The sequence below is a fragment of the Rhinolophus ferrumequinum genome, chromosome 22 (genome assembly GCF_004115265.2).
Source record: "Rhinolophus ferrumequinum isolate MPI-CBG mRhiFer1 chromosome 22, mRhiFer1_v1.p, whole genome shotgun sequence".
Taxonomy (NCBI): domain Eukaryota; kingdom Metazoa; phylum Chordata; class Mammalia; order Chiroptera; family Rhinolophidae; genus Rhinolophus; species Rhinolophus ferrumequinum.
Genome location: NC_046305.1, coordinates 3,502,649 through 3,524,712, shown reverse-complemented (window position 1 = coordinate 3,524,712; position 22,064 = coordinate 3,502,649). Strand labels below are relative to the sequence as shown.

Sequence of the window (22,064 nt, the reverse complement as noted above, 5' to 3'; positions counted from 1 at the left end):
CTGACACCATTTTGGAACAGAACTTGGAGCAGCCATTTGCAAACATGGGAGATCAACCTGAGTTGTTTTCATACACTTGTTTAATCTTACAATTTTTTTCTATTTTGGAATACCTTGTAGCATGTTGTTGTTAGGTCCTGATAGCTTCCTCAACTTACTTTTCTACTTAGTATAATATTATTTTTATTATAGTAGACACATCACTCTCAAAACACCAAAGTGACTTTTAAGAAGAAAAAACTTTAAAAAAATAACACTTTATAGAATTGTCTCTTAAATTAGGGGCAAGCTTTGGCTAATGGAAGTGACAAATGATGTATAACTGCCAGCGGGACATCTGGATCGTGTGACATGCTGGCCTTATTGTCTATTTCCCCGTCAATATTCCTCGAGTGTTTGTAAGTCTTCTGCTGCCCCTGAACAAAGACAATCTTTTTCAGGGATAATTCCGAGTGTGTCTAAGACAAAGGTAGGCTCCAGCTCCAAAATTATAATCTATTTTTCAAAAGGAGCGGTACTGACTGCTTAGGTAGAGAACAGATAGTGTTCGTGGACACAAACTGAAGGGGAAACAACACATAGCAATAGCAAAGAAGAGCAAACTTTGAGTTGAATGTCTGCTACCGACAGACACAACATTGAACAAGTGAAGGAATGAATGAGTGAAGGAAGGAATGAGTAAATGAGTAGAGCAAAGTTGAGTAAGACAAGGTCATTATCTTAAGGAACCAAACCCACCAGAGGTGGCTGGGGAAGAGCCTCAGAACCCCCAAATCGTGTCGCCCCTTGGCACTGACTGCTGCCTGGTACAGAGTGGTTTTCTAGGTGGACTCATTGACCTTCTGTGGTTCTTGGATTAGCCTGATTTTTCATCACACGAGATTCCCACACTGGGCCACAGTTCTCTCTGGAAGGTTAATGAGCAATTAGTTTACAAATGTCCTTACTCTCCTACTTCTTTTTTCTTTTGCGGGCTAGGTCTCTGCTGCTTGCCAGTCCACTTGGGTGTCCAGTCTCTATCTTATGCTCGTTCCTCTTAGACAGCTCATTCGTTCTAATAGGACGTGATACGAGAACTCTGTCTGCCACTGAGCAAAGCTTAGTGTCTGAGTTCCACAGATTTCCTCAGCTGATGGCTATCCATCCCCTTACTTGAGTTCTGGTTTACAACACTGCCCAGCAGTGGACTGTGAGACATCTTTGTACGTCCTCTCTGGTCGACCTGTTGACTATGGCTATTGGAGATGCCTGTGCAGCTCATTGTTTCTGTCCATCTGCTGTGAAAAGCAGACCTTACATGATACCCCAGCGTTCAGCAGCAAGAGTAAGACCTTAAGAACAAATGCTGCCACAGAAAATTTTCTCGTGTTGGTCAAGAGATTATTCATCTAGCATCACTACTTCTTCCCTCTACTGTAGACCTCACAGTAGGTTTGGAGTTCTTTGCGGTTTTGTATGCCCATGAATCAGTTGGTTTCCACTGTAGAGTCTTGGTTCTGCTCTGTCTCACATAGACCTGGTGTGAGACTGTTAAGTTGTTCTCTATACAGTTTGGGTTTATGTTATAAGCAAAGAGGTTCTACTAACAAAAAAATCTGTACATCAGGTGTTCTGACCTGACTCTTCTTCAAGGGGAACAAAGCATCTCAAGTGCCTTCCTCCCTCCACGGGGAGCCTGTCTGGGGATGCTGAATGCTAAGGTTTGGCTCCTTGAGAAGAGGGGTTAGGGTGGGGGTCCTATAAGCCATTTCACAGCCACCCAAGAGCCATGGAAACCTGGATATAAAGAATGTACTAAATATTCGGACATTGAATAGCCTCTTTGCAATCACCCAGAGAGGAGAATAGCTGAGGTGCAGCTGGAAACTGGACAGCCCAAGAAGGCTGGACCAACTGGCTTCACTCACTGGCTCTGCCAACACTGAGGGCTCCTAGAGGTTCATCCAGCAGCCCCCCGCCCCCATAACATGACTGCACATACAGGACGAGAGACTGTGTTTTCATGACGCTGCCGAGAATTGTTAAGGGAGGGACGTCAGTATAACGTGCAAGTAGCAGGACTTTGTGTTAATGAGGGTTTATTAAACATTAGAATAAAGGCTTCTTTATCTTTTAAAAGTTGAATAGAAATTTAGCTGTTTAAATGGTTTAATTCATAGGATACATGACCTTAAATCTGTTGTTTTATTGATTTATTTTTTTAGCTTTCTGATCCTGAATGTTTCTTTTTATAACAGATTTGGTGGCAGCATCGGAACCAAAGCAAACTTCTGACAGTCTTTGGTGACAGTGAGAAGCACAAGTGTGGTGTCTACGTCACCATTTCCCAGGGCCCTTGGTAAGTCCCCCTCACTCCGAGGGTTGTACAAAATGTGAAGTTTTTATAGGAAGAAGGCGGGATGAGGAAGTTATTAACCAAAGAAAAGAAAGGGTTATTTGGGGGCCTGGACATGTTTGCTTTGTGTGAAGAGAAGTGTTCTTACCATGCAGATCACCTCTTCTGTGGGCCTGGAGAGGGCCCCTGTGACAGATGACTTCACTGGTGCTTGACCAGAAAATTCCCGAGTGGTTCAGATGATGTTTCTGCAAAAGGTTGAAACTGCAGTTGGATCCGGTGTAAATTCTAGGCTGTCTTCATGGGCTTGAGCTCAAGTGACGCCATTTTGGGCCTGTGGTTTTCTCTTTAACAAACAAGATGTGTCAAACCAGAATCTCTGATCACCTGTATAAGTGGTGATGAAAGGATTGGTAAATAACTTGGAATTTTGTTCCAGAATCTGATCTTTGTGGGTCTTTTAATTTTAAGGCTCCCAACATAATAAGAGTAATGGTTTGAGATTTTATTAGCAGCAAGTAGAGTCATGGGAAGGGCCAATGCTTAAGGGGGAGGTGACAGTGGAATGATGACGGGGTATCAGGAGGTGTAACAGTTGTGCTACTGTAGTTGATAACATTAGTGAACCAGAGTTCATGTGCCCCAGGGTCTGAAACGCCAGAACTCGAATGTCAGAGTGTGGAGTAAGGAAAGGGTTGTTGATTGAGAAGGCACCAACCTAGTGGTGCCCCAGGTCCATCCTGCTCCCTGGACTGGACGAAGGGTTTTGAAGCAGGTGGGAAACAGGTGTGCGGAAGTGCCGGGGGCTCGTTTTCATTGGAGGACCTGGGACCTCGGTGGTTTATGGTAACGGGTTTCAGCACCCGATCTTCCTGGACAGTGGACCCTTCCTTCTGAAAGGGTTCAGGAGTCCAACTCCAGTTTTTCCCCCCCGTCCTTTGGTTCAGTGTGTGTGTGGGGGGGGGAGAAGGCGGGGGGGGGGGGAGGAGGACGGGGAGCACAGCGAGACTTTGGTTCCCGGTGCAGCTGGAGGTAACAGTTCTCTCCTGTGCACACGCTTCTTCTCCGGCTGCATAACTATGGTTTTTGTCTCTTGTCTCTGAAAAGCAACTCAGTATCTTGTTCCCTCCTTCTGAGGTTACAATCATAAAAAATATGTATTTAGTCTTTGTCCCATTTCTGGTGTGGAGTTCCTGAAACCCTTGGAATTTCTTAAGTGAGGAGAGCCAAAGGTGTCTTTTTTACGTTAGTGAGGTGACTTTTAGAAAGCGTCTAAGGTGGGGGGCTGGTGGCCAGGAGAACCAACCATGTGATTAGAGTTGAAACGTTCGGCCCCACCCACCCTGGCCTCGGAAGAGGGAAGAGAGGCTGCAGGTTGAGTCAACTGCCAGTAGCCAATGAGTTGGTCAGTCCTGCCTGTGTAATGAAGCCACCAGAAACACCCAAAAGAACAGTTTCGAAGAGCTTCAGGTTGGTGAACACATGGAGACTTGGGGGGAGCGGTGCTCCCGGAGAGGGCATGGACGCTCCACACCTTCCCCCACACCTGGCCCTCTGCTTCACTTCTACCTGGCTGTTCCTGAGTTATAGCCTTTCATAACACGTCAGTACCCTACTAAGTACGATGTCTCTCTCAGTGCTGTGAGCTGCTCTAGCAAATTAATCGTAGCTAAAGAGGGTCATTGGAACCTGCAGTCTGGAGCCCATCGTGTAGCACCCGGTCCACAGCACCTGGGCTTGGGGGCAGCGGAAACAGGATGCACGTGGCTAGGAGGGGCTTGGGGATGGCAGCCTTGTGGGACTGAGCGCTGAACCTACGGAACCTGACGCTGTCTCCAGGCGGATAGTGCCAGAATTGATTTACATTGTAGGACACCCAACTGGTGTCAAGAATTGCTTGTGCTGGTGTGGGAGCCCCTTCTGCCCCCACGTACACTGGGATTGGGGGCAGAACCTTTCACAGTGAACAGTGATGGCAACACATGGGGAATTTGTATTGAATAAATAGACTAATTATGATCATCCGTATACATAAACCTTCTGCATATCCCAATTCTATCCATTCTTCAAGGTCTGGTTCAATGCCACCCCCTTAACGAACAGCCCCCAACCTGCGGCAGCTCCCAGGTACAGGCACGGTGTGCAATTTAAACGGTTGTAGTCTGATCTCCCACTGAAAACCTGAAGATTATTTAGTACAGATTTAAAATATTAAAAGTGCTTTTACAAATGACTGTTGCAGATGCTCTGCAGCGAATCTGATCACCAAATAGCATTTTTCTCATTTTTCCTTTTCTTTCCCTCGATAATCCCTCTCTCAGATGCTTGATGATGGTGATTCCACTAAATCGTCTTTCTCTAAATACTTGTCCATGTTGTTTGGGTATAATTAAGTTTCTAGGTTGCTTAGGAAACTAACCCGAGGCGGCAGCTGCCAGAGCTTCACAGTGAGGTCGCACTCCACTTCTGCTCCTTTGTCGGAGGTTAAATGGACAACCTCTATTGTTTCAGAAGAAATACATTTTAAACAGTGTATGTAATTTGAATTTAAAAACTATATGTTCCAATGTACTGGTTCCATGAACCCTTTTTCTCTGAGCGTTGCGGAAGGCGGAGAGGGCTGCACTGCTGTCACAGCCGCACGTTCTGGGGTACAAAGAGCCGTAGACTGTATGAGGCAGGCAGCCTGGGGACCTGGCTGGGAGTGAGATGGGAGCGGAGTTTGCAGAGGAGCCGGCATCTCTGGAAGGGTGAATGGAAACCACCTGCCAGGGCCACGAGCTCAGGAGCCTGTCAGGCCAGGACGCGGAGTCAATTGTTCTTAGAAAATGCAGGCAGAACAGAGTTCAGCCTCATGGAAAATAAAATGGGTCCAGAGCTGAGCAGCATAAGGATAACGGCTTCAGCTCTGACGTTAGCGGCGCCATCAAGCTTTCATGGACACTTCGTCTGCATGTTTTATCATCATAATTCAGTCATTTACTAAAGAGCCAGTTATTTGTATCACTTTCTAGGCACAATATAAAAAAAAGAAAGTACATTGTTTTCCCCTCCAGTGTCTTTCTGTTGTTGGCCGTTATTTGCGTCATTTGGAATGCATAGATTAATTTCCTCATTAAGCACGTGTTTACTGACTGCCAGGTCTGTACCTGTGCCAGAGACAGAGTGACACCAAGAGGAGTAACACACAACCCGTCGTCTCAGGGAGCGGAAGACGGCGGTGCAGACAGATCATAAGGTGACATCAGGACAGGTTAAGGTGCTGCTGAGGCACATAGAACGGGCCAGAAAGCCAGTTTGGGATGATGGCCAAGGGGAATTGGAGCTAACGCCTGGCGATGGCATTTAACTGTTCATAGGACGTGTATGTAGAGCTGAGCCTTCTGCATGGAGGGACGTGGCCTGGGATGAAGCTACATCGGAGTAAAGGGCACGTTGTGCAAGACTGCGCCTCGTTAGATACCGTCTTCATCAGGAGGAGAACGAAGAGTTATGGAAGTGTTTCGGACAGTAGAATGTTGGTTGCGTAAGAAGTCCATTTTGTTTGTGGTGCCTGGATTAGAAGGGGGGGTACGAGAAGCAAAGACCTGGGAGAGGTCATTACTGTAACGCAGTGAGGAGACGCTGGCACGTTAACCCCGGGTCGCGCCGGTGGGGCTGTGCATACCCGTAAGTGGGCAGATTTGAGAAACATTTTGGAGGCAGATTTGACAGGATTGGACTTGTGGGTTGTGGGCAGTGAGTGAAAGAGAAAACCAAAGGTTCAAGCTGAGATTTCTGAAATGGGCAGGGGTGGTACTGGGCCATCCTGCGACAGGAGCACGTCAGAGGGAACACCGACCGTGGAACACAAGCCATGGGGTGTATCCTCTTCTAGACATTAGAGACCCAGTGAAGAGCAAGAGAGACGAGGACCCTGACCTCAAGTAGCTTTTATTCAAGTGGAGAGAATGGAAGTACAGAAATTGCCAAACGCACCAGTATAATGGTGGTGTGGTGGTGAGTTGTTGAAGTGGTAAGTGGGACGTGCTAATAAGAAGACACAAAAGAAGGAAGACAATGGTCGCAACAGTGAGTGGACGGTTGGAGAACACAGAGATTAGACAGGAGAGGGAATCTTCTTTAAGAAAATGTGCTATCTGCTGAACAAGGAGACAGAGCCGCCCTTGTGGAGACCTGGGGACACAGCATCCCAGGCAGACGACCCGGTGAGAACAGAGACTCTAAGGTGGGACAGAAGATGACATGTGCCAGAAATAGAAGGTCTGTGTGATGAAAGCGTCATGAGCAGGTGGGTGCTGGGAGCAGGTGGTCATGAGATCGCACACATACACAGGGACCCCAACATGTAGGGATTTGGAGGCGTCAGGAGGAATTTCAGTTTTATTGTGACAGGAATAAGAAGACAAGGGAAGATTTTGAGTTGGCAATGACACGATCTGACTTGAATTTGGCTGCTCTGTACAAAGTGGATTGATGATAAGGGGACAAGACAGCAGGATGCTGACGACGAAGGGGGTCGTGACACAGGAAAGTGCAGGGGTAGGGACAACAGTGATCACGTGAGGCTTGTTGCTTTCGATTCCTATTACTTCTTGGAGAATTATGAGGCAAAATATTGATTGAGGGTAAGGGGTGAAGAAGGGAGTTTTGGGGGATTTGAGGAAAGAGGAGAGGAGCAATATCCTGCTGCCTGAGGGCCAGAAGAGGGTAAAAAAGATGTATGGTCGGATTCGTCCATACTTGGGGTTTTGTGACGCCAGCATTAAAGGGGCAAAGGAGCCTGAAGAAATCAATAATGTTTGCAAGTGTATGCTTAGAATATTTTATAGAATGAGCAGGAATGAGGGATGCATCTTGGAAGCTGAGCGAAGAGTTGGAGGAAACGGCTGGACTGGAGTTATCAGAGTGAAGTATAAGCTGAGGACGTATTAGAAAATGGGAGCGAGAGAGGAAGAGGGAGGAAGGGGGGGAGAGAGGTTGAAATCGAGATTGCAGAGCTATTGCACTTGGCAATGACGTGGAATTGAGTGAGGTGGGTGGAGAACTTAGTCAATGGAAATAAGATCAAGGAAATGAGAGGCCAGGGCATCGAATGGACCATGCAAGCGGTTGTGGAAGTTCCCAGGCATCGTGCTGGAGGCAGGAGGAGAGAATAAAGTGTGCCAAATGCTAAAGTCATCAGTAAATGAAAAAAGGGTCACCAGGATCACAGCTAAAGAAAGAGAGTCTAATTTGATTACACGCGCTTCAAATTATCTTAGATGTTTGTAGGAGGACGGAGGAGAGCCATTTTGCTAGAGCATGTGGTTTTATGATGACTTCCGCAGACACGATGAGTTTAGTCATTAAAGGCTTGAAGTCTAGGATAGCCGAGAGGATGTTTAATGTGGATCTGGAACAAGGGAGTGAGATCAGTAAGAAGTTGATGGCCGCTGAATATGTGAGAGTGCTGACGAGAATTCTAAGCTGATGAGAATTTTGAGGGGCACCATCCTTTAGGGGATGCAGAGGAGAAGGAAACAAAACAGAAGCATTTGGAAGGGAAAGAAGGGAGGGAGGGAGGGAAGAAAGGAGAGAGAGAGGGAGGGGACCACAGTGAGTGCTCCAGAACCAGGGCACAGGCAGCTGGGACAGAGGCAGTGGGTGGCGCTGTCAAATGCTGGGAAGGTGCCAAAGGAGAACTGAAAGAATGTCCTCTGGATATAGCGACGTAAGGTCACCTATGACTCTGGAAAAGTAATGTCAGTGCAGTGATGGGGGAGAGTCAGATTTCCCTGGTTTGGAGCGAGAATGGGAGGCAAGACATCTAAGTAATTCTCAGAGCGGTCCAGTAAGAAGCCTGTGACGGGAAGAAGGAAGAGAGCAGAAGGGAGGAGTGGGGCTCACAGGGCCTGTTGTTGCTGTTGTTTTTTAAATATAAGGCCTAGAAATGAGTAAGTCCCCCCTTCCCCCCGTTTGTATTCCTATGGCATCTGATGGCACTGAGCACATGGGACTATAATAATGTTTGTGTCTATCACCGACACTCTATTGTGAGTTTATCAAAGGTAGTGAGCGTATCTTATTCAACCGTGCTCTCCGAATACCTACCACAATGGGACATGTAAACATTAGAAATATGCTGTTTGAATTTGTGTCTACATCAAAACTATGTTTTGGAAAAACAGATTAATGAGATTAAAATCCAGCAGAAGAAAAGAAAGGTTCACGAATGGTGTATGGTGGCAAGATAAAGAGTTTAATCTTTGTGATATTATGTTTGACAGGGAAATAGATATCCAGAAAGTGACAGTGTAAAATGGGGCAGCCGTTGTGGAAGACAGTTTGTCATTTCTTCAAAATGTTAAGCATAGTTACCGTGTGATTCAGCAATTCCACTCCTAAGTACGCACTCAAGAAAATTGATAACATGTCCACACGAAGACTGTACGCCAGTGTTTATCGCAGCACCAGCCGTGATAGCCCGAAACGTGCATCGGCTGATGATTGACACAGCAAATGTGGCATGTCGTGCAATGAAATATTATTCAGCAATAAAAAGGAAGGAAGTACAGATACACGGCAGCACACTGAAGAACCTTTAAAACGTGTTACCTGATGAAAGCCAGTCACAAAAGGCCACGTATTTCCTGATTTTATTTATATGAGAAGTTCAGAATAGGCAACTTTATAGACTGAAAGTTGACGAGCAGAGTCTGTCTAGGACAGAGATAAAGACAGAGATGAACGGGGCACGACTGCTGTTGGCTAGGAGTTCCTTTGGGAGGGATGCGAGTGTTCCAGATTACGGTGATGGCACATCTCTCTTAATCCACCAAAACCATCCCATTACACATTTAAATCGGTGAGCTTTGTGCGTTGCCGACGGTACCTCAAAGATGCTGACCGAAGAAAATCCTCAGGCTGATGGACTGTCACAGGGACAAGCAGAGATGTGATGGTGTAAGACAGTTTCAAAGAATGAAGGTTGTCTGGTGGCTGGACAGAATACTACGCGTGTGTGTTGGGGGATGAGTAGTGAGAAATGCTCGCAATACAGGGAGTAGCCAGCGTCTGCCTGTGGCGCTCACTCTGATGACGTCGCTCCTGCCGAATGAGTGGTGGGGTCACGGGTGGCCTCTGAGCAGAAGACGAGTGGGATCAGGCGCTCTGGGAAGATGGATTTTGCAGCAGTGGGATATTTAGTTTAAATGCACATCATTCTTACAATTTAAAATGCCATCATTACTCGCCAGTATAGTACCTCACGTTTTGTCAGTACAGCACCTCTACAGAACCAAGCTAGCTGCTCTGCCATTTCTCATATTTAAACTGTGTGTATCTTTCCTGAGTCAATTCACCCCACCCGGAAGTCACCCTTCCCTGCCCGCGACTGTATTTTGAGTCCAACTTTGAAACATATTTCTCTACAAACCATCCCTGATTACCTCTGTTCAGCTCTGATCATTTCTGTACATTTGTCTCTCCACGTGTGTGCATTCAGTGTGTGCTGTGCTCGTTGACATATTACCTGATATATATATATTTAATGATGGCACTTTAATGTTTGTTTTCCTAATATAAATTGAAGGTTGATGCTACTACCTTGATTTCTGTGCGATGTGTCCCGAGTAGCCATAATACGGATTCAGTGCCTGAAAATGATTTACTCAAAACAATGTTCTCGCCAGCCAGCTCCGCAGGGGCGGTCACGTTCTTTTGGTGTATTCTTCCTTCAGATCGTTTGGCCAAATCTGATTTTTGTCTCTGATGTTTAATGGCTATGGTCTCAATTTTCAGAATGTGTCATCTATAACACACGCTTCCCAGATGGTCCGTTTGTTACAGTAATATTACAAACACTTACATCTTTCTGTCTAACTTTTTCTCCTCCTGACACCGTCTGACTAGTGCTGCATTCCAGTTATGGTGGCCGGTCAGAACATGACTTGCCTGGAGAACTTGGAGCTATAATTTGTGACTCCGTTGAAGGTTCTAAGAACAACTGCCTTAGGTACAGAGGGAGTTGTCATTCAGTGTCCTGCTCAGGGGGTCTGTACCATAACGTATTGGTGGCCACTGTGTTTCATTAAGAAACGATTTTAGTTACCAACTTGGCTTCAGGGAACGGACTTTTTGATTTAGAAGAATGGCCATGATAATCTTTCCTGGTGTGTGAGGCCCGTAAAAGACGGGTGTTCCTGGGAGAAAAAGAGAACCTCGCAGGTGTAATGAGAGCCCAGTGCCCACAGCTGAGCCCCCAGCCCTGCTCTGCCTGAAAGAAGGCCATACGTGGGACACTCCTGAGTGGAAAAACTATCCTGTTGTTCACTTTGACCAAATGGCGAAGAATAATTGATTTTTATGTTTGTTCCATGTCCATCATAGGTTCCCACCTGGAGAGAATTTGATTTCACTAAAAAAGAACTCACCTTAGATCCAGGAGACTTTGCCTCTTTCAAAGGCTGCTTCTCACCATATGTTTATTTTGGAGCAAGTATATAAACTTGTTGATCCTCAGTTCAAAATTTTATGAAGTTCAAATGAGCTAAACCTAGAAAGTTGACTTACAAGTTAAAATGTTCAACAGATAAAATTTAGTATTAGTTTAAGATGAGAAAATGTCAAATATATATTTCTGTGTAAAAAAAGAGTCCAAAACTAAATGCTGAACGATTTTCTTAAAAAGAAGACTTGAGTAATTTCATCTTTGTTACCGAAGCCCAGGTGTGAGCTATGAAAACACCTTCAGTATCGGGTCTAAACTCTAACGACAATGCAGAATCAGAGAATAAGGTGAAGATGGTGTCCGGTAGAGTGGTGTCAGGAAAAGATAAGCTCCAGAAAGGGGCTGAGGTGCCAGCTCAGGAGAAGGGCGTTTGATGAGGAAGCGAAGGCGTGTGTGGCAGGAGCAGGCCGAACAATCCAAAAGAGAAGGAAGGGCTGGGCGGGCGAGTGCCAGATCCCAGAGGAGGTTCATGCTGGCTACCTCCTGCCCGAAGTCGGACCCAGACGGTCTGGGGTGGGCTCCCCAGCGTGGGCACCACGCAAACAGGCCCGCTGTTCTCCCCCGCGAAACGCTGGCTTTTCTTGGTTGTATGCCATCTCTCTCTTGCTCCGTCTTCAGAGCTCTGGCTCTAGCTTCACTAACATTATTGTCTTTTAGAGATCGCTATGATTCAAAGTGAATGTAGGCCCCCAAATTCAGATATGTGTGAGAATCAGACACAGCTGAAGTTGGGTCATTCGGCCTCACGGTGATACATGGTCCCAAGGCAAGTAACTGATAACTGTGGAATTGTACAGAAATATCCCGGGGAGGTGGTGAACTCGGAATTTCCCAATATTTAACACTATACACTAAATCAGGCTTTGAAAGCTTCCCTTCCTTACGGCACATTCAGGATATTTCCACATTTCCTCAAAGGGGCACCCCTTTGAGGTCACCCCTCTTTCAGACAAAGGGTGGGAACTGAAGTGGAAGTACACAAAATAAATCAGTGAAAGGGTCGTTCTCCGCACACCGATGCCAGAGTATGTGCACCGCCTAAGAGAGTTCCTTTAATAATTTACTGGGTGAAGTGGAACTTCTGGGATGGGCTGAACGTACTGCGTCACTTAATTCTGGAAATACCATTACGGGTCTCCTCTGGGCAAATGTTCAACTTAATTCAACAAATATTTCTTCTGCTTCTTCTAATACGATGCATTAGGAAAATCAGGTGATTAGGACACGACCCCTCCTGCATTCATGTGATTGGTTGGTGTATTTTAACAAGGAAACCAGTTTAATTTTGTCTCACGTACAAGTAAAGTGCCCAGAGCTACTATGACAGGTTGAGAGTTCAGAGACCCAGACTCCTGTTAGCTTTCCGCAGTGACATTTTTTCTTTATTGACATGAACTTTACACGAAGGAAAATCACAGATCTCAAGTGAGGGCAGGTAGGTTAATGAGTTTTGACAAATTTACATACGGTTGAAATCAATACCCAAATCGTGATATTCCTCCCATCATTCCAGAAAGTCCTTCCCAGTGAATATTTCACCCCTAAACTCGGAGAGACAGACATCATTCTGGTTTTAGCCTCATGGATGAGTTTTGCTTGTTCAGTAGCTTCATATAAAGGGAATAATACAGCATGATTTTCTCTCTGGCTCCTTTACCTCAGTATAATGTTTTTGAAATGTGTTCATGTTGCTGCATCTCTGGAACATGCAGCATGTATTTTATTCCTCTGCCGTGCCGAGTAGCACCACATTGTATGGCGGTACCACTATTTGCTTGTCTATTTGCCTGACGATTGCGTATTTGGGATTTCAGGTTTTCACTATTATGGGCAAAGATGCTAAGGAATCGTTGTCCTTCTGTGGACGTCCACTCTCACTTATCTTGGAAAAAATACCTGCAAGGTGGAATTGTCGGTAACAGGGTGGGTGATATTTAGCTTTATAAGAAAACGCCTGAAGTTGTAGGTGGTTCTACCACTTAGGGCTTCACTGGCAGTGTGCGCAGGTTTCAGCAGCTCCACCTCCGTCCGTATTGCGCATTGCCAGTCTCCGTGTGAGCACGTCTGCTGAGCAGACAGTGATGCGTCATTGTGGCTGTATTTGCATTTCCTCTGTGGCCAGTGATGGGAACTTTGGCATGTGATTGTTGACCATCCATATATTTTCCTGCATGTCTTTCTAACTGGGTCGTGTGTGTTTTTTTTCATTGATTTGTGGCATTCTTTCTGGATTCTGGAATCAAGTCCTCTGTCAGATGTGGGAATTGTGAATACTTTCTTCTAGTCCGTGACTTTTGTCATTTTCGAAATTGTGTCTTTTAAGGAGCAGTTTTTAAATTTGATGAAGCCCCAGTTCATCAATGTTTTCCTTCAGTGGGAGAGCCTCTTAGTTATGTCCTCCAAAAGAGCTTCTCATACTCCAAGTTGAGGAGGGTATTTTTCATACTCCAAGTTGAGGAGCATGTTTTCTTCCAGAAGCTTACAGTTTTAGCTTTTACATTTCGGTCTATCTCAGATTTTTGTGTAGGATGCGTGGTAGAAGTCAAGTTTGTTATCTGCTCAGCTATGGCTGCTCACATATCTGCTCAAATGGTGCCGCCTCGGCACCATTTGTTGAAAACTCTTTTCTCCGTGGAACTGGATTGACAACTTTGTCAAAAATCAATTGAAGGCTCATGTGTGTGCCTATTTCTAGACTCTGTCTCCTGTTCCATTGATTTGTTTGTCCTTTTATCAATTCCACACTGTCTCGATTACTTTGGCTTTCGTAGCAGTTCTTGAAATCAGATGTGTAAGGCCTCAAGCTTTCTTGTTTTTATTTACATTGTTACACTATTCTAGGTCTCTGTAGATCCACATAAATTTTAAAACAGCCGAACTATTTACATGAAGCCTCCTTGGACTTCCTTTTTTCTTTTTACTTGTTAACCAAAGTGTTTATTTTAGAATAGATTTAGTTTTACAGAAAAGTTGCAAAGATTATACAGAGTATTCTCATGCCAGATGTCTCCTGATGACATCTCACATTAGTGTGGTACATTTGTCACAATTAAAGAGCCAATATCGATACAGCATTTTACACTAAAGTCCATAGTTTATTGTTATCTCTAAATTTTACCGAATGCCCTTTTTATTCTCCAGAATTCCATTCAGGATATGCTCCTATAATCCATTTAGTTACGTGTCCTTGGGCTGCCCTTGGCTGTGTCAGTTCCTCGCTCTCTCCCTCTGTTTTGATGACCTTCCCAGGGTAGAGGAGGGCTGGATGGGTGTTTGTAGAATGTCCCCTGATTCGGATTTGTCTGATGTTTTGCTCATGACCAGATGAATTTTCTCACAGAGGTAAAGTGCTGTTCGTATCACATCATATTAATGATACATATTTCCAACCGGATTTATCAGTGTTAACAAGGGCCGTGACCACCGGGCTGGCAGAGGGCTTGTCAGGTTTCTCCACTGTAAGTTGCCCCCCTTTTCCTACCATCTTCACCAGAAATCACTGCACACGGCCACACTCAAGCAGAGGGGAGTTTGTTTCTACTGCCTTGATGGCAGAAATTATTTGGAATTCTTCCATATGGGAGAGTTGTCTATTATTCCCTATTTATTTATTTAGCCATTTATTTACATCCATGTAGAATCGTGGACATTTATTTTTATCCTTGGAATTATAATCCCATCTACTTCATTTTCTTTTGCTCAGTTGACATCTGTGTCTCTTTGGCATATCCCACTGGTTACTGGTTTGAGCATTTCTTTTCACTTCTGACAGGCTCACCTTCTGTATTTCCTGCTCAGTCCTAGAATCAAATGTTTCTTGAGGAAGCCCTGGCTCCTTTTCCTGGAGGGCGATATTAGAAATAAGGTCTGGGTCTAGTGGTCGGCCTGGATCATTTTGGAGTGAAGTGAGATCTTAGAATATGCACCCTCCAATTCATTAATATGATATATTCTACACTCATTTAGATTTTCTTCATTTATCTCAGCGATATTTTGTAGTTCCCAGATCAGAGGTTAGACATCCTTTGTTATATTTATCTCATGTTTTTGAAAGTTTTCAAATTGTCATAGGTGGTGGTTTTTAAAATATTTCATGTCCCAAATATTTGTTGCTAGTACATAGAAAAACAATTGATTTTTTTTCTGTTGACCTTGGGCCTGTGAACATGTTACATTTACTTCTCAATCCTAGCATTTTCCCCCCATAGATTCCTCTGGATTTTCCATGTATACAATCACATTGTCTCTGAATAAGAAGAGTTCTTTTTGTTCTTTTTCAGTATTTATGCATTTTGTTTCTTTCCCTTGTCCTATTACATGGGTAGCAACCTCCAGGGTACTGGTGACTAGTCTGCACTGAGAGCAGACAACTTTACTTTCCTCCCATTGAAGGAAATGCTCACTATTTTGTGACCATGTGTGATGTAGGAATTTGTTTTGAGATGCCCTTTGTTACACTGAAGAAGTTTCCTTTTATGATAATTCTCCAAGTGTTTTTATCATGAAAAAGTATTGAATTTTGTTAAAAAGATTGTTTTGCATCTATTCAGATTATTATAATTGTGAAGAATTTTAATTTATTTTTCCAGTGTTAGATCAATATATCACTTGTTGGATAAACTCTATTTTGTTGTGGTGTCATGTCCTTTGTACATCTTCCATGATTTGCTAATATTTTTCTAAGTATCTTTGCATCTATGTCCATGAGGGATATTAATTTATATATATATATATATATATATATATATATATATATATATATATTTTTTTTTTTTTTTTTTTTTTTTTTGTGCAACATCCCTGTCCAGTTTTTAGATTAATCTGATCCCATAACACTATTTGGGAGGTGTTCCATTTTTCTCTACCCTCTGAAAGAATTTGTGTTTGTTATGACTTCCTTAAATATTTAATAGAAATTTCCAGTGATGCTATCTGGGCCTGAAGTTTTATTTTGGGGAAGGTGTTCAATAGCAATTTCAATTTTTTAAAGAGGTGAAGGGTTACTGGAATTTTCTCGTTCTTATTGTATCCGTTTTGAAGTTATTTTTGAAGGAATTTGTCTATTAAATCTAAGTTACTAAATTTATTAGCTCAAAGTTGTTTATCAAAGTGTTTTATTGTCTCTTTTAATGTTTGTAGGTATGGATTGATGTCTGATTCATTTCTGATGGTGTATCCTCTCCATTGTTAACACGTGCTTCCCTCTTGTCCGGGGTGACGGTTCAGCCCAGCCGTGACGTGTACACGTAAGCCTGTAGGAAGGCAGAGAGCGTGTAGGCCGTGGAACCGCCCTTCCCTTTTCCACACACACAGTCTTTAAGGGATTATCTAGACATCTCATACGTCACTTTCACTCACATTCCGTTGGTATAAAACAGCATGTGTGTCAGGTTGTATTGTCCCAAAATGGCTACAATTACAGCTTCTGTCTCCTATACTCTTCTTATGATAGGACTTATGATGGGACACTCTTTCCATCAAGAGATGGGGTCTATGATCCATTCCTTGGAATCTTGGCTGTCTTGTGACTATGGAAGAAATGACACTCTGTGACGTAAGAGGTTAGATAATAAGCAATATGGTTTCCAGATGGTTCTCTTAGGAATCTTCTGTTTGGACCTAAGAACAATATGACTGTCTTGAGGCCACTGTGCTGTGATTACGGCCATGCAGAGGCCACGTGGAGAGACCCCGAGACTCCACAGAGAGAGAAATTGTCAGCCAGTCGCCTAATGTCCAGTGCTCCCCGCCTGTTCTTCTGTCTCCATGTGGCTGAAACCACGTGAGAGATTGGAGCTAAAAGCACCCCATCAAGCCTCTCTTGAATTTACTTACCCACAAAAATGTGAGGGATAATAAAACTATTATTGTCTTGATCTACTAAATTTTGGGGTGATTGCACGAGGCAATAAGAGAAAGGAATTGGGAAATGTTACCATTCTCTGGAAAGCAGAATACACAGCTAAACGTAAGGGATTCAGATGGTAAAGAGAGAAGAATGGATGTCATGGAACATCTAGAAATATGGGTGTGCTTGCCATAAATCTATATAGTTTGGTGGTAAGAGCAATAACGTATCTAGAGAGCGTCTGTATGTTGCAGTGTGGTAAGTGTGTTCAGCGTGTGTGGATGAGGGTAGTACATGAGCCTGTAGTTGACGGAAGCCTTACTTCAGAAGACTAATAATATTAATAATAACGACAGCAACAATGGCATTTACTAGTAAGCTCTTAGTGAATGCAACACTTTAAATACTTAATCTCAATCTTGTAACAGCTCTCCAAAGTAGGTTTCATCATCCTTGATTTATAAATGAAAAAACAGCCTTATAAAAATCATATGTCTAGGAATTGGAAAAAAAATTAATTCAAATGTTTTTTATTTTAAAGTCTAAATTTGCTTTGTCGTGAAGAAGAATGATAAGGAAGTAGTCAGTGAGTAGTGGGTGAAAAGGGAAAGAAACAGGCTTTACAAACATAGGAAACTGTATTCATAAGAGAAGGAAGAAAAAATGTGGGGGGAGCTTCAAAGAGTTTGGAATTGTTTAAGCATGAAATTCAAGGCAGGACATGGAAAAAGATATCAGAGTAAATAGGCACCAGATTATGGAGGCCGTAAGTGGCAGGCTAAAGAATTTCTGCTTTATGCTGTGAATGACAAAGAGCCATTGGAAGCTTTTCAGCAGAGGAGTGACAAGATCATAATTGTTAGATCAGTCATCCAGGTATGGGATGCCGGTTGGGTTCTGAGAGGGAAGCGTACAGAATGACCAATCAGAAGGAAATTGCACTAGGTCAGCAGGAAAGAGTGTGATGGGCTTGTCAAGGTGACACAAGTAAAGTTGGAGCTGAAGGGACAGATTCAAGAAATACTTAGGAGGTAAAGCCGGTAGCCCTTAGTTGTCAGGGCTGGGAGGGTAATGGACAGGGAGGAATCTCAGATGATTGCCTGGTATTGGGATTAAGTCACTGGGGGGGATGGAGACACGGGATGTAGAAAGACTTGCAAGTCTGTGGGTAGTGGGAGAAAACTGTGAGTTTCGTTGTGAATTTTTGAGCACCAAGTACCTAGGAGGACAACAGATGGTGTAGCCAACAGGAAGTTCTGCAGGTAACCTTGAAGTCTGACTTACTGGTCACATCGGTACATTGTGTGGTAATCATACGCACATGGTGGTAATGAAAGCAGACCAGTGTACGTGCAGAAAAAGAAGAGCCATGGGCTGACTCGGGATTCTGAAGGAGCCTCTTAAAAAGCAGAGGCAGAGGAGGAGGCTAAGAAAGGACTCAGAGGGAAGCGTAGGAATGGGGAGAGAACCAGTGGGGAAGGACATCGCCGGTACCACATAAATAGGCTGGTGCAGACTGCTGATGTCAGAAGTGTCCGAGAGATCCAGTCAGAAGAGTGTTTCATAGATTTGACTCAGATCACAAGACCTTGGCCTCACGTTGGACACTTCTCTCACACGGAACAAATAAGTCTGCAGCCAATTTTCAGCTGCACCTTCTCTAGAATTTAACCACTCACTGTCTCTCCACTGCTAAGTCACCTCCTCATGTGTACACCTGCCCCCTTACCTTCTATTTTCAATGCAGCCCCCAGGGTCATTCCATAAAACGGGAGCAAGGTCAACACACTGCTCAGAATCCTCTGGTCAGCTTGTGTTAAACTGCAGGAGAAGAAGACGTGATGGAGGGAGCACGTAGGCGTTCTTACTCGGATCCTTTGCAGCTAGCTGCACAGAAGTCTAAGCTGTTCCTTTCAGATGTCTTAGTGTCTCTGGAGGACGTTGTGCAAGAGCTCAGCTGCTGAGAGTAAAGACAGTGATGGACGGGCAGGCAGCTGGAGAAGAGAGGAGAAGGTTGGGAATGTCCCTGAGGGAAGTGGGGAAGGGCACTGATGAAGCACAAGGAAGCACAGAGCACAGCTAAGCTGGGGACCACGAGGTGGCGGTGACCCCAACCAGCTGGTTATATCGTTTTCCTAAACAGAGCAGTTGTTACAGTCAAGGAACAAAGTACATGGGAGATGGGCAGTGTGGGGCTTTCTGGGAGGGGGCAAAGGATGGAAGCCACAGAGGGTTGAAAATATTAGTGAGAGAGTGCTTCCAGCGATCAAACTTGTAATCTGAGCAGATAGAAGCAAGTTTCTCGAGAGATCCAGAAAACCGATCCAGAAAACTCTACATGTTGATAGATGCGTTCTGTAGTAGAGGTTGTTGACCTTTCTAGGAGAAGTTTCTGCCCATCTTTGGTGGTAAATTGAGGGCCGCAGACAATTTGTTTCCCTCCAAATTGTGTTTTCTTCACCAGCCACCGGCTCCGAAAATCCCCGTGCTGTTCCCACCACAGCAACAAATGAAAACAGATCCCACGATAAACTGTCAGATGTATCCAAGCCCCTGGAGATGAGGAAAGGATTTGAAACCAGGTCTGTCACAGACCTGTGGGAAGCCATGTGACCGTCACACACGGTCTGGAACACTGTGTACGCATCCGAGGCTCAGTGCTGGTCGTCTGCAGAAGTGTCCATCAGCGGGCTGAGAGGCACAGGAAGTGGGGTGCTCCAGCTTGCCTTTCGGGGGTTTTCCTGGAGGAAGCCGGCTGCCCCCCAGCGACAGCTCAACCTGGCTCTAATTAGCGGAGCCCTGGGGTGTCTGTAGCAACTGTGCAGGACTTTCTAGTCACCCCAGACCTCAGTTGCCAGGGAGACATCAGGGGGTGCTGCTTGTGAGGGCCACCCCCTGTGGGAGGCACATTTCCCAGTCCTGGTTGTCACTCTGAAAGATGTCACCAGGCTGGGACCTCCAGGTACCAGTGACAACACCAGCATGAAAGCACGGTGTCCTCATCAGCCTTCCTCAGTCAGAAGTGCGTGCGCGTGTGCATGTGTGTGTATGCACATATGTGTGTGTGTGTGTGTGAATAATTGGCCAACAATGATGATAAGATAACTGAACCCAGGTGATTTTCAGCTTAAAGATGAAGGTTACTGCTTATGACATGGGGCACTTGGGAAGTGTCCGCTAAGAGAGACTATTGGCGAAGAGCCCTGTAGAGTTGGAGGGACGTCACCTTTTATCTGAGGAACATGTAGGAAAATGTCTCCGACTGAAACAAGGGAGGCAATTAGTTTCCTGTTTGGAGACATAGAGACATCTGTGCAAAGCGTGCCAGCAGGGACCGTAGGTAACGAGTGGATCTTGGGGGTTCGTCTCCGCCCACCTTCACCTGGTTCAAAAGCTCCAGATGGTCTCAAGGAGCATTCTTCTCACGATCTAGGGCAAGTGCACGTACATTAGTAACCGGTCCACACTGGTCCACAGCGCCCACAAGGGCATAGTAGAAATAACATGCCATGGAGCCTCATTATTTGTGTTCAATTAAAAGGATTTGGGGGACTCCCTGAACCTCCCAAATTACCAGGGTTTTTATTACACAGAAAAGAAAATGGAGGTCTAGGGACATAAGTAACTTACCCAAACTAAGAGAAAGTGGATCCATATTAGCTGGCAATATTAATTACACTGCTTCCTGAGCGCTTACTCTGTTTGCCACCCTTTACATATATAGTCTCATAATCATTCAGGAAAGTATGCATTATTATTTCTATCTCATCAGAAAAGATATAGGCTCCGAGAAGTATTAAGTCAGTTAGTCAGTATTAGTCAGTATTTAATAGACGAGGGCCCCTGAGAGAACCTGTATTACCTCTGACCGTGTCTCCCCTTCATCCTCTCCTGCATCAGTTGGCAGCCTATGCAACTGACTGTCTAGGAAAAGGGAGATTCTGCTTCCCAGGAGCCTTGACCAAAACCTGGTTTGAAAAGGATTGAGAAGCACTGTCTGCTCCCACCAGGCTGATGCTACCTGAGTCAATTAAGTTTATACAGAAACGTTCTCTCTCACCAATCCTTACCCCCGTCCTAGGAAACCCGATACCAGTGTTGGCAGGGCTCTGCTTCCTAAGCTCAGTAAATGACATGATAACGATTATAGACCCCCCTTATCGCCTGTGTTGATGACAACAGGTCAGCTTCTATAGGCAGGCAACTGCTTTCTTCTGGGCTCACTGACATATCTGTAGTCAACTGGCTACCTCCATTTGGCCCTCCATCTCAGGAAGAGGACAGCAATGTTAACATTCAGAATACCTATGACATGCTAAAATAGTTACAATATCTATGGGAGAAGTTACTAAAGTAGTGATGTGTCTCTATCTGCAGACCTGTAAACATAAGAAGTGTCAGGGTGTCTCTTCCTCTCTTTCAGCTACCTATTTTTCAGTTATGTCTTTCCATACAACATACATTTTATATCATGTTTTGTTTAGACCATTGGCATCTTAACAAATGTGAAGCTTCATAAGCTCTTGTGTTTGGGGACTTAGCCTCTCTCCCTGTGTTCAGGACCTTGAGACCATTATGTTTGAAAAACCCAAGCTAGCCTGCTGGAGAAGAACCAGGCTGCCTGGTCACCAGCCTGCCGACAGGCAGACATGTGAGTGGGGCCATCTTGGATCATGAAGCTACCATCTGGTCTACCAGGTGACTGCATAGGCTTAAGTGAGCCCAGCAGAAAAGAGCTGAGCTGAGCTGGACACGAGAGCTGCCCAGACAATCCACAGAATCATGAGCAACGTAAATGGATATTGTTTTGAGACTCTAAATTGTGGGAATGCTTATTATGCAGCAAAAGCTAACTGATGCAATGGGGAGAGAGATAGTGATAAAGTCAGGATGAGGTCCCAATCTGGCATTGACTTAGCCTCTGTTTCTGTGTCTGTAAATAGAAATAATTGTATTTCCCAGCTTTGGTATTAAACAAGATGCGGATGACTTAGGAGAGAGAAAAAACCATGTGGAATGGCCAGTGGGGAATTGCCAGAGTGACATCCTTGAGTAGGCAAGAGGGGGTGCAGTCTTGCTCACAGGTGGAGGGGTGAGTCTAAAATAGGAATAAAAAGAGTTCTATATTAACAGGCGAAAGGTCGGCAGGTTCCAGGAAATAAATAAGTACCATGGTGGTGGTGGGGGGGCTTGCTGAGGTTCTCGTCTGATGTCTATATTTTTAATGAAATAAAAAGCAAAGTTCTCCACTGAGCATGAGGACGGGGAAGAGACGAAGGTTTCAGGGAAGAGAAGACAGATATCTATCTGGAAAAGCATAAGGATTGACAAAACCCTCTCCTTCCCCGTCAAAAGCAGTATGTTTTAAACATAAGTGAATTATTAAAAAA

The 22,064-nt window shown here is 44.6% G+C and overlaps 1 long non-coding RNA gene across 1 annotated transcript in view; it reads left to right on the top strand.

Moving 5' to 3' along the window:
- LOC117015221 (uncharacterized) overlaps positions 1-22,064 on the top strand; it is a 276,976-nt gene that overhangs the window by 32,156 nt on the left and 222,756 nt on the right. Inside the window, exon 3 of the long non-coding RNA XR_004421680.1 lies at positions 2,238-2,338. This is a non-coding gene — a long non-coding RNA (uncharacterized LOC117015221). The remainder of the gene's footprint in view (positions 1-2,237; positions 2,339-22,064) is intronic.